General features: G+C 36.9%; 1 protein-coding gene and 1 pseudogene across 6 annotated transcripts in view; one reads left to right on the top strand and one right to left on the bottom strand.

Annotated features, from left to right (window-relative positions):
- The window catches only part of ARL13B (ADP ribosylation factor like GTPase 13B), an 82,343-nt gene that overhangs the window by 1,534 nt on the left and 65,615 nt on the right, over positions 1–15,194 (top strand). The gene's annotated exons all lie outside the window — the stretch shown is intronic.
- LOC134730018 (non-histone chromosomal protein HMG-14-like) lies at positions 194–15,178 on the bottom strand (annotated as a pseudogene).

Here is a 15,194-nt window from a genome sequence, read left to right on the forward strand (position 1 = left end):
TTGGAGGATGTAGCCTTGTCTGGTCGACTTTCTGTTGCGATTGACAATGCTTATCGTTGTTATATTTTAAATAGGTTTGAATTTGTTAAAAAGTGTGTGTGTGTGTGTGGAATTGAAAACTATCCATTGTGTTTTTCCTCTGAAGCTTTTGTAATGGAAATTCTTTTAAAAAGAGGGGGACATGGAATATAGTTTTCATAATATCCGCACATTCCATTCCAAGTCACACCTCCGCACAGTTGTACTTGAGGACGTGGGCTTGAAATCTGGCACCACTACTTAATAATTACATGACTCAACCATTTTGGCCCCACCTTTCTTAAATATTAAATGAGAGTGATAATACTCTGCTTTAGAAATATTGTATTCAATGAGAACAAGTGATAGTGTTTTCTTAACTGTAATGTAGCTTCCAATTTTTATACGGTCTCTAGTAAAACCTTTTAATTGAAAGGGTCCACTTTTTAACATTTCATTTTGAAATGCTGGAAGTATTAATAATTAGTACCTGTTACTTGATATTCATTCATTCAAAAAATATTTATTAAGACAATACCTTGTGCCAGGCACTGTCTTAGGAAATAATCAGTGAAATTGATGCTTTTGAAACTGAGGCCTAACCTATAAAGAGATCTTGTGTTTGTTACATAAATAATGTTGCCTTCACATAGTTCTAGTCTGGAATTGGGCCAAGGGTAAGATAAAGCAAAGTTTTTTTTTTTTTTTTTGATTGTTAACATTTTAAGTATATTTGCCATGAGAATGAACTATCCTTTAAAGAATGAATCTGAAAAGCTACACTTACACATTATAACAGAAAATACATGTCTAGATTGGAAAAAAAGTAACTTTAAATGAAACTAGAGATTCTTCCCCATTATTAGCTCCTAACTGAATTTGAATGTTTTAAATATAAGTAGTAAGATCAACTCTGTAAGTCAAAGATGGGCTGGGTGTGGTGGCTCACGCCTGTAATCCCAGCACTTTGGGAGGCCGAGGCTGGCCGATCTTTGGAGCCCTGGAGTTCGAGACCAGCCTGGGCAATATGGCGAAACCCCGTTTCTACAATAAAATAAACGGGCACGGTGACGCACGCCTGTAGTCCAAGCTACTTCGGAGGCTGAATCAGTAGGATCACTTGAGCCTGGGAGGCGGAGGTTGCAGTGAGCCGATATCGCTGCACTCCCTGAGTGACACAGTGCAACCCTGTCTCAAAAAAAAAAAAAAAGAAAAAGAAAAAAAAAAGTCAAAGAGTTGTTTTAGGTGCATAGATTCTGATTTATTTGCTTTAATTATATTCTGGTCTAATTTCACAGTATCTACTAAGACTTGAGGGTCATTCATAATAGTTGACCCCTCATTTTCCTCCGTGTCTGCTTTTAAGAAATGTATTTGGTTTCTGTGAAGGCATATATATAACTTACGTTCTTTTAACGAGAAACAGTGAAAACGTGTAATTCGAAGAAGGAGTGTTCAATTTAATTCATCATTCTTAGTCTTTCCTTTTCTTAGCAGCTTTTGTATATATACTCTCTGGAATGATTTGTTTAAAGAGAAGAGTTCAGAGAAAGGAGAATGTGTTGATTTCGAAGTAGAACAGATAATTGAATTTTCTTAATAAAGCATTATTAAAATTTAGCTGCATAACCCAGAGTGTATTTTCTTCTTTAATAAGCACCATCTAGATTTGTCCTGTCCAGTAGGGTAACAACGAGCTACACGTGGCTGTTGAGCACTTGAAATGTGGCTAGTCTGAATTAAGATGCTGTAAGTGTATGTTTAATACATAGTGGGCTTTGAAAAAAGATTTATTATGCGAAAAAGTCAGCATCTTATCAGTCTTTTAAAAGTATGATTACATGTTGAAATGATAACTTTTGCATATGCTAGGTTAAATAATATATTAGAATTAACTTTTTTTTACTTTTTAAAAAATGAGATTACTAGAGAATTTCAATGTATATGTTGCTTATGTTACATTTCTATTGGATCTTACTGCTCTGGATCATAGCCTAATATAAAGGACATAGGTAAACATCTCAATTTGGATAACTGTCAAAGAATTTGAACACAAGTTGGATTACACCTGTCTTCTAAGTCCCCTTGTTCAATGCCTGATTTATAATAGTGGCTGAATAAATATTTGCCAAATATTGTATGTAGTTTGATTTTTCTTAGTAATAATCATCCTGAAGTAAATAACATTAGCAAGTAGTTCCATTTATTTTACTGGAATAAATGAGAGGTGAGCAAGCTAATTTTAAAAACAAAATTTTGTGCTTTTATGGTGTTTTCTATTTTTTCAACAGAAATTGCCTGTTTGATTATTATGTATATATTTGTTTTCTGTAGAATTTCTTATTAAGATTCCTGTTCATGTTTATATTTTATGAAGATGAAATGTGAGGAGTGAATTTGTAAAAGAGATGATGATGGTTATTAATATACTATATTTGAGATTACTTTGCAGATTTGTTTAATACATTCTGTACCCCAGTACCCATTGTATTTGTTCACCTCTCCTCACTTAGATCCTTTCCTAGTGAGCATATTATTCCAGACATTGGAATCAGGGATTAGATTTGTGTGATAAGGACAAGGCAGGAGTCAGAGATCAAGTGTTAAGGCACCAGTCTAGGTCAGCAGTCAAGATCTTATAAAAGTTTAACGCTTCATCCCCCTTAGTGGAGTACTGAACCCCACTTATTTGGGGTTTGGTATGGCCCCATTCATGAATTTTGGTTCAGTTTGGTGCGGCTCCATTCATGAATCAATGAATGTGGAAATAAACTCTTGAAATTTTATTGTTCCTAAGTTTATCTTTTAAAAATATGTTACCAAATTGCTCCTCAGAAAGGATTAAAAAAGAGAAAACACAGTTTCTACTCCTACCAACAGTACGTTGGAGTGCCTTTTTCACTGAGAAAATCAGGAGTCATCGGTTTTTCATCTCCTTCACATTATAGGGGAAACTGCTTTCTGCTTTGAGTTTCTGGTTTTTTTTTTTTTTTTTTTTTTATTACTAGGAAGATTAACTTTTTTTCCTTGCACATTTTTGTTTCTCTCAGCAGTTGTCCATTGATTACTGTTGTGTTTTTTCTATTGGGGCAGGTGTGTTTTCTTAATGAATTTTTAAAAAGAAATTTTAAGTGTTTGTCGTAGCTACTGTTTCTCTGTAGTACAATTGACACTTGAACAACGCAGGGTTTAGGAGCACTGAACCCTGCCTTGCCAGCACAGACAGAAATCCACATATAACTTTTGACTTCCAAAAAACTTAATTACTAATAGCCTCCTGTTGACTAGAAGCCTTACTGATAACATGAATAGTCAGTTACCACATATTTTTTATGTTATATGTATAATTTATTGTATTCTTAAAGTTAGAGGAAAGGAAATGTTAAGAAAGTCATAAGGGGCGGAGCACGGTGGCTCACGCCTGTAGTCCCAGCACTTTGGGAGGCTGAGGTGGGCAGATCACTTGAGGTCAAGAGTTCAAGACCAGCCTGGCCAATATGGCGAAACCCTGTCTCTACTAAAAATACAGAAATTAGCTGGGTGTGGTGGCGAGCATCTGCAATACCAGCTACTTGGGAGGCTGAGGCAGGAGAATCACTTGAACCTGGGAGACAGAGGTTGCAGTGAGCTGAGATCGTGCCACTGCACTCCAGCCTGGGCGACAGAGCAAGACTCTGTCTTAAAAAAAAAAAAAAAAAAAAATTAAAAAGAAGAAAAAAATATATTGACTATTTAGTAAGTGGAAGTGGATCATCATAAAAGTCTCCATCCTTATCTTCTTCCCATTGAGTAGGCTGAGGAGAAAGAGGAAGAGGGGTTGGTCTTACTGTCTCAGGAAGGTTTCAGAGGCAGAAGAGGTGGAAATGGAGGCTGGGGAGGCAGAGGAGGCAGGAGAGGAAGGCACACGTGTAACTTTCATTAAAAACAAATTTGTGTGTAAGTAGAACTGTGCAGTTCAAACGTGTGTTGTTCAAGGATCAGTTGTATAATATTGCAAGTATTTTCTTTCCATTTGTTATATTTTCAACTTTTTGTGATTTTTAAATATAAACATTTAAAATTTTTGAATTCAGGCTGGGTGTGGTGGCTCACACCTGTAATCCTAGCACTTGGGAAGATCGCTTGAGCCTAGGAGTTTGAGATCCGCCTGGGCAATATAGTGAGACCCCATCCGTACAAAAAAGTTTTAAAAAATTAGCCAGAAGTAGTGGCATGTGCCTGTAGTCCGAGCTACTTGGGGGGCTGAGGCAGGAGGATCGCTTGAGCCCAAGAGGTGGAGGCTGCAGTAAGCCCAGGTTGCCCCACTGCAGCCTAGCCTGGGTGACAAAGTGAAACCCTGTCTCAATCAATCAATCAATCAATAAGACTAAATAAAAATTTTAAATTCAAATATATTACTGTTTCAGTGTAATGTTTAGAAAGTTCATCAGCATTACAAGATTACATTCACGTATACTTTTTTCTTATAGTTTTATATTTTCATTTTTAACATTAAAAACTGTTAATCTATTGCAATCTATTTAGCTTATAGGGAGCAGCCTTCATCCTGAGTACAGGACACAAGGTCTGTGAAGCTATGATGCTCAGTAAATCTCTGGGCCTTATAGCAGATTCTAACCCTTACACATTCTCATCTACAGATTTTGAGCTCCTGTTATTTATAACATAGCATCTAGGTGATGAAATAGTGCATGTAAAATATAATGATCGAATATGCAAGAATTGAAATATGATTTTTAAGATTTTTAATGAGAATCAGGAAAGAGGATTTTAGAAGGGGTGTAATTTTACCTGGGTCTTGAAGAAATTCATGCAACAAATTTTGCATACAAATTTTGGCAACAAAATTCTTTGTTTATATGAAAATATACATGTTATATAACTTCTTATATATTATGCATATATAACTAACAAAAATGTTTTCACTGTTATTTAACCAAAAACAAAGATATAATAAGTACCATATGCCTGCCAGGTTTTATAAATATTAATCTTTAGTCATCATATTTCAATTTTATTTTAATAAGTAGGTAACAAATCCTTGAAACTTCCTGCCCCCTATTCATCTTCCACCATTCTTCCACAGAGTTAACCTTTAATTGGAACTGATTTCTTGTCCATCTGTGTTTTTTCAGCATCACAAATACAACCTATCAAAGCTTTACTTCAAATTTATTAGTAAATTGTTTGCTGTGGCCAAGTCTAAAATAAGATACAGTACACAATGTTTCTAGTGATCTGTTTTGTCCTCTTTGCTATGAACTTTTTCACTGAGGGAATACTTAGCTCCCTAATACCATCATTCTTGGCCTAAATAAATATAACTGTAAATCTAGACCATTTATAGAAATTGCTGAGTTCTTAATTTTCTAATTAAGCTGTATGTACAGATTAGCAAGGATTATCTATTGTGCTGTATGCTGAACTGGAATATTTTACATCTCTTTTTATCCCCCTAGCTCTTCTTGATTATGCATAGTAAGAATTTTAGAATTTTAATATAGAAAAGGACCTAGAGACATTCTTATTCTACCCCCTTATATTTTAGAGATGAAAAAATGGACACTAAGAATTTGACTTGATCAGGGCTTAAAAGCAGGCTATAAACCCAAGCTTGGCCTTCTCACTATTTATTCATACTCAGTAAATTTAGATAATGATTTGGTGTAATATGGGGTTCTAGATCTGAATTGAAATGTCAGAAAATAGTGTACTGCAATAAAATCACACTGTTTTTTCGATACATTTTTTTCTATCAATTTGTCGTATAGTGATTTTTTAAAATTCTCACATATGTGTCATAAAACCTTGTTCTAAAGTCTTTTTTTGTATATGTATTTGTTACTTTTAGAATTTATATTTATGTTAAAATTTAGAATTTGCTTCATGTAGTTTTAAATACTGTAGATAATAGAGTTCCGATGTGTCAAACTTTGATTTTAGTGTTTTTAGCGAAATGTTTTCTTTGACTTGCATAATATTTTTGAAGTTAGAAACAGCTTTTATGGGCCAGGCATGGTGGCTCGCACCTGTAATCCCTGCACTTTGGGAGGCCGTGGTGGATGGATCACTTGAGGTCAGGAGTTCGAGATGAGCCTGGCCAACATAGTGAAACCCTGTCTCTACTAAAAATACAAAAAATTAGCCAGGCATGGTGGCAGACTCCTGTAATCCCAGCTACTTGGGAGGCTGAGGCAGGAGAATTGCTTGCACCCAGGAGGCAGAGGTTGCAGTGAGTGGAGATCTCGCCACTGCACACTCCAGCCTGGGTGACAGAATGAGACTCCATCTCTAAAAAAAAAAGGAATAGCTTTTATCTAATTATCATATTGAAAGTATTGTCTTCCTTAGTTAAAAGATGAGGAAGTTTAGACTTGTAGGTGTTCAAATGATTGTGATAATGTCATTCAGGAAAGATTCAGAATTTAAATGTTTTCTAAGTTCAATCCTCCCTAATGCCATGATGCTTATATTTCTGATTTTTTTTTTTTTTTAAATAGAGACAGGATCTCACCATATTGCCCAGGTTGGTCTCAAACTCCTGGGCTCAAACAGTCCTCCTGTCTTGGCCTCCCAAAGTACTGGGATTACAGGCATAAGCCATTGTGCCTGACCAGTATTTCTGATATATTAATTTGTATATCCGTTATATAAAAAGGAATTCTGAGATAAGATATTCTCATGTTCTCACTTAGGAGATCTATTATATACATTGTGTTGACTTGAACAATATTAATTATTAGCTTCTGGAGTATGGAAGTCTTCACTTGTTTCGGCAGATAGCTAAAGTGATGTAAAACAGACCTTTGGATCCCTTAATCTCTACCTTTGATTTTTTTTTGTTTTTACTAAGAATTATTTCAGTTTTTTCTTTTGTGATGGAGATTTTATTTGTTGTGTTGAGAATAAGTATACAGACATTTCAAATTGTACACAATTCTTAACATACATACCAAAAATCTAGAAAACCTCTATTGTAATTCCTTTTTCTGAAACGGTCTCTCTCTATTGCCTAGGCTGGAGTGCAGAGGAGTGATCACGGCTCACTGCAGCCTTGACTGCCCGGGCTCAACTGATCCTCCCACTTCAGCCTCCCAAGTAACTGGGAGGTGCATGCCACGATGCCTGGCTAATTTTTTTTTTTATTTGTAGAGACAAGGTCTCACCATGTTGACCAGGCATGTCTCAATCTCCTGGGCTCAAGTAATTCTCTCACCTTGGCCACCCAAAGTGCTGTGATTATAGGTGTGAACCACTGCGCCCGGCCTCTTTTTTAAATAGTTATTATAGTGACATTCCAACTTAACATTTGGAGGCAAATTTTTCTTAAGAGGATTATCAAGAGCCAGTATCTACAAGTGTTTGATAAGCTGTACACGTTCTACCAATTCACAGTTTAATAGCATGTACACTATATACCCAAATTTTCAATCTTTCACAGCACATTAACACAGTTATTAGGAAATGAGGACTTCTGTGACCAAAGATGTTATAGTGTACACAGTTCTGACAGGGAGAGCCATGATCAAGGAGTGGTTTTCTTTAGGAAACAATTCTGTGAAAAAAAAAAAAAAAACATGGCAATAGAAGTAATTTAAAATGTTCAAGACATTAAATGCAGGATTCTGACTCTGTATTGCCATTTAGTATATTTTGTATTACAATATATAAAAACTAAGCCCCCATCTGTGGAATGTTAAGCTGACATCCAAGACAGTCAAAACTTCCTGTAATTCAATATCCCATACTATTTTCTGGTTTCACCAAAAAATAAACAACCAGAGAATTATTTCACCTCCGAAAAAACTTAACAATGGAATGAGGTGGGAGTTCCTGCTTCTTAAAAATGTTTCTAGAGCTACTAAAAAACTTGCACTTACAAAGCAGTTGATGAAAATACCCTGGATTGTACAAGAAGGGAGACAGGGACTACTGATAAGACATGGTATATGATATTAATCAGACTTGGCTTCTTTCTCTCCTGCTTCATCAGAGGTTGGAGTCTCCTCAGTTTTAGTTTCTTCGTTTTCTGCAGGTAAATCTTATTTAGTTTCTTGGTTAGCCACTTTGGCCTGTTTTCCCTATGCTCCCCTTTTCCCATTTGTTTGCTTTTTTTTTTTTTTTTTTAATCTGAAGATTTATCCTTTCCTGATGCCTCTTTGGCTTCGTTTCCACTTTTGCAGGAGCAGGTTTAGCTGACAAGTGCGCAGATCTTCTCTTGGGCTCTTGCTTCGCCACCCCTTCGGCTGAACTGACCTTCCTCTTGGGCATCTTGGCGGCAGGAAGGGCACTTGCTGGGCACCTGTGGGCCACGGAGCTGAGAGCCTTCGCGAAGCTGGGCTGCCTGGCTACTGGCACTCCTCCCGCTGCCCGGGCTGCTGAGACCCCTATTTCAGTTTTGAAAGTCTTTCTGTTAATTAGTACCTTGAAACCATGAGCATGTAAGCTTTTTCAGAAAACTTCAGCCAATTTGATATATATGGATATAATTACATTCTTTAATATGAACTATTTTGATGTGAAGATTTATATAAATTAGCTTCATTATAGTACTTTCTCAATCTAAAGTTATGTATTTTAATTTTACTTAGTATTTACTCAGCAAATGGGGTTCAGAAAATGTTTGTTGTTTCTTTCAGTAAAGAAGCCTACTGTGTGCCCAGCATATTTGATACAGGCGCTACAGAGCTGATAAAGAGAAGTTCTGGTAGAGGAGCCTGTATAAAAAGTAGCCGGGGATGGTTGTGAAGGGCTGAGGGAATACTCGGCATGGAAGGAACCCTCGGCATGGCAGGCTTCCTGGGAGTGGCAGAAGTGGGGGCTGCCAAATTGAGACTTGATTCTCTATAAGGATTTTAAGCAGAAAAATGCTATGGTTAAATTTTTTTTTTTTTTTTAAACAGCCTCATGCTGTCAACCCAGGCTAGACTGCAGTGGCATGATCCCAGCTCATTGAAGCCTTATTTAATTTTCATTATATCCCTTTAGAGTAGCTATTGTTATTATCCTATTTCATTCATGAAATTCTGAAAAGTAATGTGCCATATAGCTTAGAAATGGCAAGTCTGGCACTTGAACTCAGGTCTCTAACACCAAATTTGTGGCTACATTTCAGAGTACCCATAATACCTCTTATGTTACTTATTACTAGTATAACATACTGTAAATCTTATAATACTACAGAGTCCTTTGTATCTCAGCCTTTCTAGTAATCAAAGACCCAGGGATGACTATAATATTAGGAATAAGGGGCTCACTTTCAACTTCTGGAAAGGTTACATCATTAATTATTTGATAATACAGTTTGAGTATCTCTTTTTTTTGTTTTGTTTTGTTTTGTTTTTTTTGAGACGAAGTCTCCCTCTGTCGCCCAGGCTGGAGTGCAATGGCACGATCTCAGCTCACGGCAACCTCCACCTCCTGGGTTCAAGTGATTCTCCTGTCTCAGCCTTCTGAGTAGCTGGGATTGCAGGTGTGCGCCACCAAGCCTGGCTAATTTTTTTTGTATTTTTAGTAGAGATGGAGTTTCACCATCTGAGCCAGGCTGGTCTCAAATTCCTGACCTCAAGTGATCCACCTGTGTTGGCATCCCAAAGTGCTGAGATTACAGGTGTGAGCCACCGTGCCTGGCCCAGTTTGAATATCTCTTAGCTGAAATGCTTGGGACCTAAAATTTGTCAAATTTTTAATTTTTTTTGATTTTGGAATATTTGCATATATATATATAGTGAAGTATCTTGGGAATGGCCTCCAAGCCTAAACACGAATTTCATTTATGTTGTATATACAATAGCCTGAAGGTAATTTTATAAAATATTTTAAATAATTTTGTGCATATAACAAAGTTTTGATTGCAACCTGTCACATGAGGTCACGTGTGGAATTTTCCACCGTGGTGTCATGTTGGTGCTTAAAAAGTTTAGGATTTTGGAGCATTTCAGATTCCAGATTTTTGGACTAGGGATGCTCATTTACTGGTTCCTTAAGTAGAAGTATATCAAGTTCCCTTTAGACTCACTACATTGTTGTATTGAGTTGTGACTATGTTCTTCTTTTGCTTAAGGCTGCTATGCTGAGATATGCTCTTAACCCCTTGTTTATCAACTCATAATGTGATTGGTGTTTTCTCGTGCAGTGTTCTCAGTCTGGAATCCCTTCATCTTCCTTCTGTTTTTACCTTTCCCTTGCTTGACTAACTTCTCACTTTAAGAACTTAGGTTAGGCATTACCTTAAGAAGCTTCTCTGACCTTCTGCCCTAACTTTGGGCTGGATAAAGTCCCCTTGTTCGGTATCCCGTTATCATCTTACATATATAGCTAAACATTTTAAACTTTCATAGTGTCAGAATGTATTTGTATTTATGTTTTAGTCACTGTCACTAGAGGTTGAGCCCTTCAGGACAGAAAAGATGTCTGAGGCATTTTTGTGTCCACAATGCTTAACGTACTTTAATTGTATTACCATCTGACCAAATGATTAAATGATTGATTTTATTGCTAGTGTCAACTTTTATAGACACTGTAAACCTAAGGGTACTGTATATTATTTTTTCAATTTGAAGGGCTAATGTATTTGATCAAATAATCATCAAACTAAATGATATTGGCAATCTTTGATCTTTCTGTTGTCATACAGCACCACAGCCAAACTGTTCCCAATAATAATTTACCATATTTTTGTATGTATGTGTGCATGCATGTATGAATGAATTAATGAATGAATGACAGGGTCTCATTCTGTTGCCCAGGCTTCAGTGCAGTGGTGCAGTCATGGCTCACTGCAGCTTCAATGGGCTCAAGTGATCCTCCCACCTCAGCCTTCCGAGTAGCCAGGACTGTAGGCACACATCACCATTCCCAGCTAATTTTTTAAAAAAGTTGTTGTGGAGACAGAGTCTCATTATGTTGCCCAAGCTGGTCTTGGGCTTAAGTGATCCTCCTGCTTCGGCCCCCCAGAGTGCTGGGACTACAGGTGTGAGCCATCATGTCCGTCCAATTTATGATATTTTAAAAAGCTATAGCCACGTGTACATTATAAACTTGGTTAAATAAATTATACCTCTTTATAGAAGTTTGAGTTTTAGGTGAATGTTAACCTTTTAATCGCATTCTATCCTGAAAGTATAAATTTAATGCTTTGTTATCAGGCTTTGCAGTAATCCATGCTGTGATTTTTATTTGTACTCCTTGTTAGTTATGTTTATTCAGTAATGCTTTAATTCCCTAAAACATTTAATTAAAGCCTTTTTTCAAGAATAGGACATAGTCTTAAACATTAACTAGTTGCAAAGGTAGTAAAAGTGAAAATAGAAATAGAATTATTTTATGCCAGTCTCAACACTATTATAATTCTCTAAAGTGATTTTCTTCTTTGAAGGACATTTTTGTTTGTTTGAGCCTAATAGCCTATAAATAAAGACAGACTCTTAAGGTAAAAGCTAATTTTCTTGGTGGCTTTAGGAACAGTGTTTCAAAATGCATAGTATATATGTATTTAGATGTTTGTTTTTTTAAAAAACTGAAATCTTGACAAGAATGGAGAAAAACGTGAGGTGCTCTATATAATAGAGAACAAGGAGTTATTTTTCATGAAAAGGTGGATCAGGGAGTTTTTACTTTGACTCATAAGGGATGTGAAAAGTTTTCGTGATGTTTGCAGGAACTGCCGACTCAGTTGATGCTTATTTGTTTATTTGTGGTATTGTCTTCTCTGACTTCCAGAGTGGGCTCTGTAGCCTGCTGTCTATCCTTATGACTGCCCACTGCTTCCCCTAATTTATAACAGTTATCTCATGTTACTGTAATTACCTCTCCAGTGCCTTTTTTCTTGCTAGGCTCTAAGGTTTATGAGGCCTAAGAATTGTGGATATTTGTTTGCTACTATGTAATGGGTGCTTAATATTTATGGAATAAATGATGTAAACTAGTAGAAAACAGAGATTTATTCCCCAAAAGTAAACACTTTCGTTCATGGCAATGTTTAAAGCACTGTAGATCTTGAAATGCATTGTATACATAAAGAACAATTGAGTTAGCTTTAATATTAGCATTACTTTAGTCCAATTCATTGTATCTCTAGTAACTTGAATTATCTAAAATATTTATTTTATCATTGTATTTTATTTTATTTTTTGAGACAGCATCTCACTCTGTTGCCCAGGCTGGAGTACAAGTGGTACGATCTTGTCTCACTACAACCTCTACCTCCCAGGTTCAATCGATTCTCGCAGCTCAGCCTCCCAGGTAGCTGGGACTACAGGCGTGCGCTGCCATGCCTGCTAATTTTTGTGTTTTTTTTTTTTTTTTTTGTAGTGACGGGATTTCACCGTGTCGTCCAGGCTAGTCTCGAATGCCTGAGCTCAAGTGATCGGCCCTCCTCAGCCTCCCAAAGTGCTGAGATTACAGGAATGAACCACCAGGCCTGACCTGGCTTGTTTTATTTTATTTTATTATTTTATTTTATTTTTGAGATGCAGTCTTGCTCTGTTGCCCAGACTGGGGTGCAGGGGCGTGATCTCGGCTCATTGCAACCTCTGCCTCCTGCGTTCAAGCGATTCTCCAGCCTCAGCCTCCTGAGTAGCTGGGATTACAGGTGTGTGCCACCATGCCCAGCTAATTTTTGTATTTTTAGTAGAGGTGGGGTTTTGCCATGTTTCTCAGGCTGGTCTCGAACTCCTGAGCTCAAAGTGATCTGCCCACCTCAGCCTCCCAAAGTGCTGGGATTACAGGCGTGAGCCACCACACTTGGCCTGTTTTATTTTTGAGACAGGATCTTACTGTGTTGCCCAGGCTTCAGTGCAGTGACACAATCATGGCTCACTACAGCCTTGACCTGCCAGGCTCAAGCAGTCCTCCTGTCTCAGCCTCCGGAGTGGCTGGGACTACAGGGATGTGCCTCCGTGCTTTGCTAAGCTACTCATTTTAAATGCTACGTTATCCATCTTCTCTGGATAGTCATTTACTATATTTTGTTTTGGAAGTTATTTTGTACTTAAATCTTGTTCTTTGATATTTGATAGTTCTATGAATTAATTCATAATTATGAATTCTTAAAACAAAATAATAAAATTATATTCTTAGTATCTTGCAGCTTCCTTAGGAAGTAAATTCATATTTTTCATAGTTGATAAAGCAGGTACATTTCCAGATGGATAGAGGTTCCTAGACCTTGCCCACTACCTCTTCTCCATAAATCTATAATCTGCTGTGGGTCTTTGTGGCATTCCCACTGGCTTCGCCACCAGCCAATTGAGAATGGGGCCCTGGAGTGCTGCTTATTGTGATTTACCTTATTCTTGCACTGAGTCAAGTATAGACACAGCTTCTGTTTATTTCCCATGCTAGGTATGGGATGGTTGAAACATCTAGAAAAGATAAAGGCTTCTAGATAACAGAGGAAATTAACATGGAATTCGTTTTACTCATAGTAGAAGTCAGAATCCTCACAGTGGCCTATGGTCTAACATGAACTGGTCTCTGATGTGTCTCTGACTTCCTGTCTTCCTATTCTGCTCCTTTCTCACTTGGTTTCATCACAGTGGCTTCCTTGCTGATTCTTGGACCTTCCTGCATTTCTGTACCTAAGTGTCTTTGCAGCAGCTGTTCTCTCTTGCCCCGAATATATGCATGACTCACTCTCTCCTTCAAGTCTTTCCTCAGATTTTACCTTCTGAATAAGGTCTGCCTTGACCACCCAATATAAAACTGCCCCCACCTCCCACCCCCAACCTTGATCCCTTGTACCCTGCTCTACTCTGTTTTTTCCCCGTAGTACCTAATCACCTTATAATGTACTATAAAATTTACATAATAATTTATCATATTATTAGTGTCTGTCTTTTGTCTCTAAAATGTAAGCTTAATAAGGAAGAGTTTCTTTATCTGTTTTTGTTTGTTTTATTATGGTAGTGGTTGCTGTAATAAACAAGTGTGTCTCAAATACCTAGAACACTGGTGTCTGGTGTATAGAAGATGGTCAGTGGTTATTTATTTAAGAAATTATCAATTTGGCTTTTGCCAGACTGAGTTTGTTCTTTCCCAGCTTGTGACCCATAGCTAGACTGCCTCATTCTCTCACCTCTGTCTTCTGTCTTTGTTATATGGCCCCTTCAAGTACACCCGATTTTTTTTTTTTGTAAATCTCTTGGATTTACAAGTCTAAATCCAAGAGAGCAAAGCCTAGAGAAATGAAAGGACACCCTTTACGGCCATTTAAATTCTGTTTTCAGCCCTCCATGAGATGATTACTAAAGAGGAATAACTATACTCCATAGGAGATTGGCCATACCCTATGGTCTAAATATGGCAGCTGTGTTAAGCTGTGGCTTTCTTTTTCTATGTATTCCCAAGGCAGTTTTCATTTCCAAATCCATGGTGGTAATGGACTGTCTCACCTGTTATATTGTGCAGAGTTCAACCTAGAAAAGAAATGACTATATAGTGGTAAACAGAATCACCAAGTTAACAGAACTAGGACCAGTATAATAGGTTTGTTCCTTTATACCTGTCCCACATTTAAATCCCTACGAGTTAGGTGAATTAGGTTCTGGTTCTGAGTCTGTAACTGATTCATTGTGTGACCTTTGACCAGATTACTTAATTTATCTGGACTTATGTTTCTTCAGTTTTTAAGTTGACTAGGTGTTTTGTTTTTTTTTTTTCCCCCTGTGGAGTTTAGCTGTATCATGAGAAATGTTTTAAACTTTACAATTATAGTAACCTTCTCTCAAAATGTTAGCACTTCCATGTTATTATATATAAATTTATATTTGGTAAGATGCTACATATTTAAAAACAGTTATGTACTTTCATAAGATAAACAGATTCGTGATATTTGTTAGCTTTCAATAAACTAGAAAATTGAGTCTTTAGCCTTGATAGAGAACTCAGAGTTAGATTGTCTCCCCACCTCCCTTTCCATCTTCCTTCTTTCCCTTATTCTCTGTCCTTTGGATTATCTATTGTACAGTTTTACTTTATTTGCTTAGAGAACAAAAGGATGATCCTTTAAAGGTATTTTTCATGAATTTGCTTTTGAATCTATATTTTATTCATCATTGTACTCCCTAGCATCCAACAGATTTTCTTGTGCTTAATAGGTGCTCCTTAAATGTTGATTTAATTAATGAATTTGCATTTATTTTTCCTCAATACTAAATTAACAAAGAAAGTGATTT

This window comes from Pan paniscus, chromosome 2 (genome assembly GCF_029289425.2).
Source record: "Pan paniscus chromosome 2, NHGRI_mPanPan1-v2.0_pri, whole genome shotgun sequence".
In the NCBI taxonomy this organism is placed as follows: domain Eukaryota; kingdom Metazoa; phylum Chordata; class Mammalia; order Primates; family Hominidae; genus Pan; species Pan paniscus.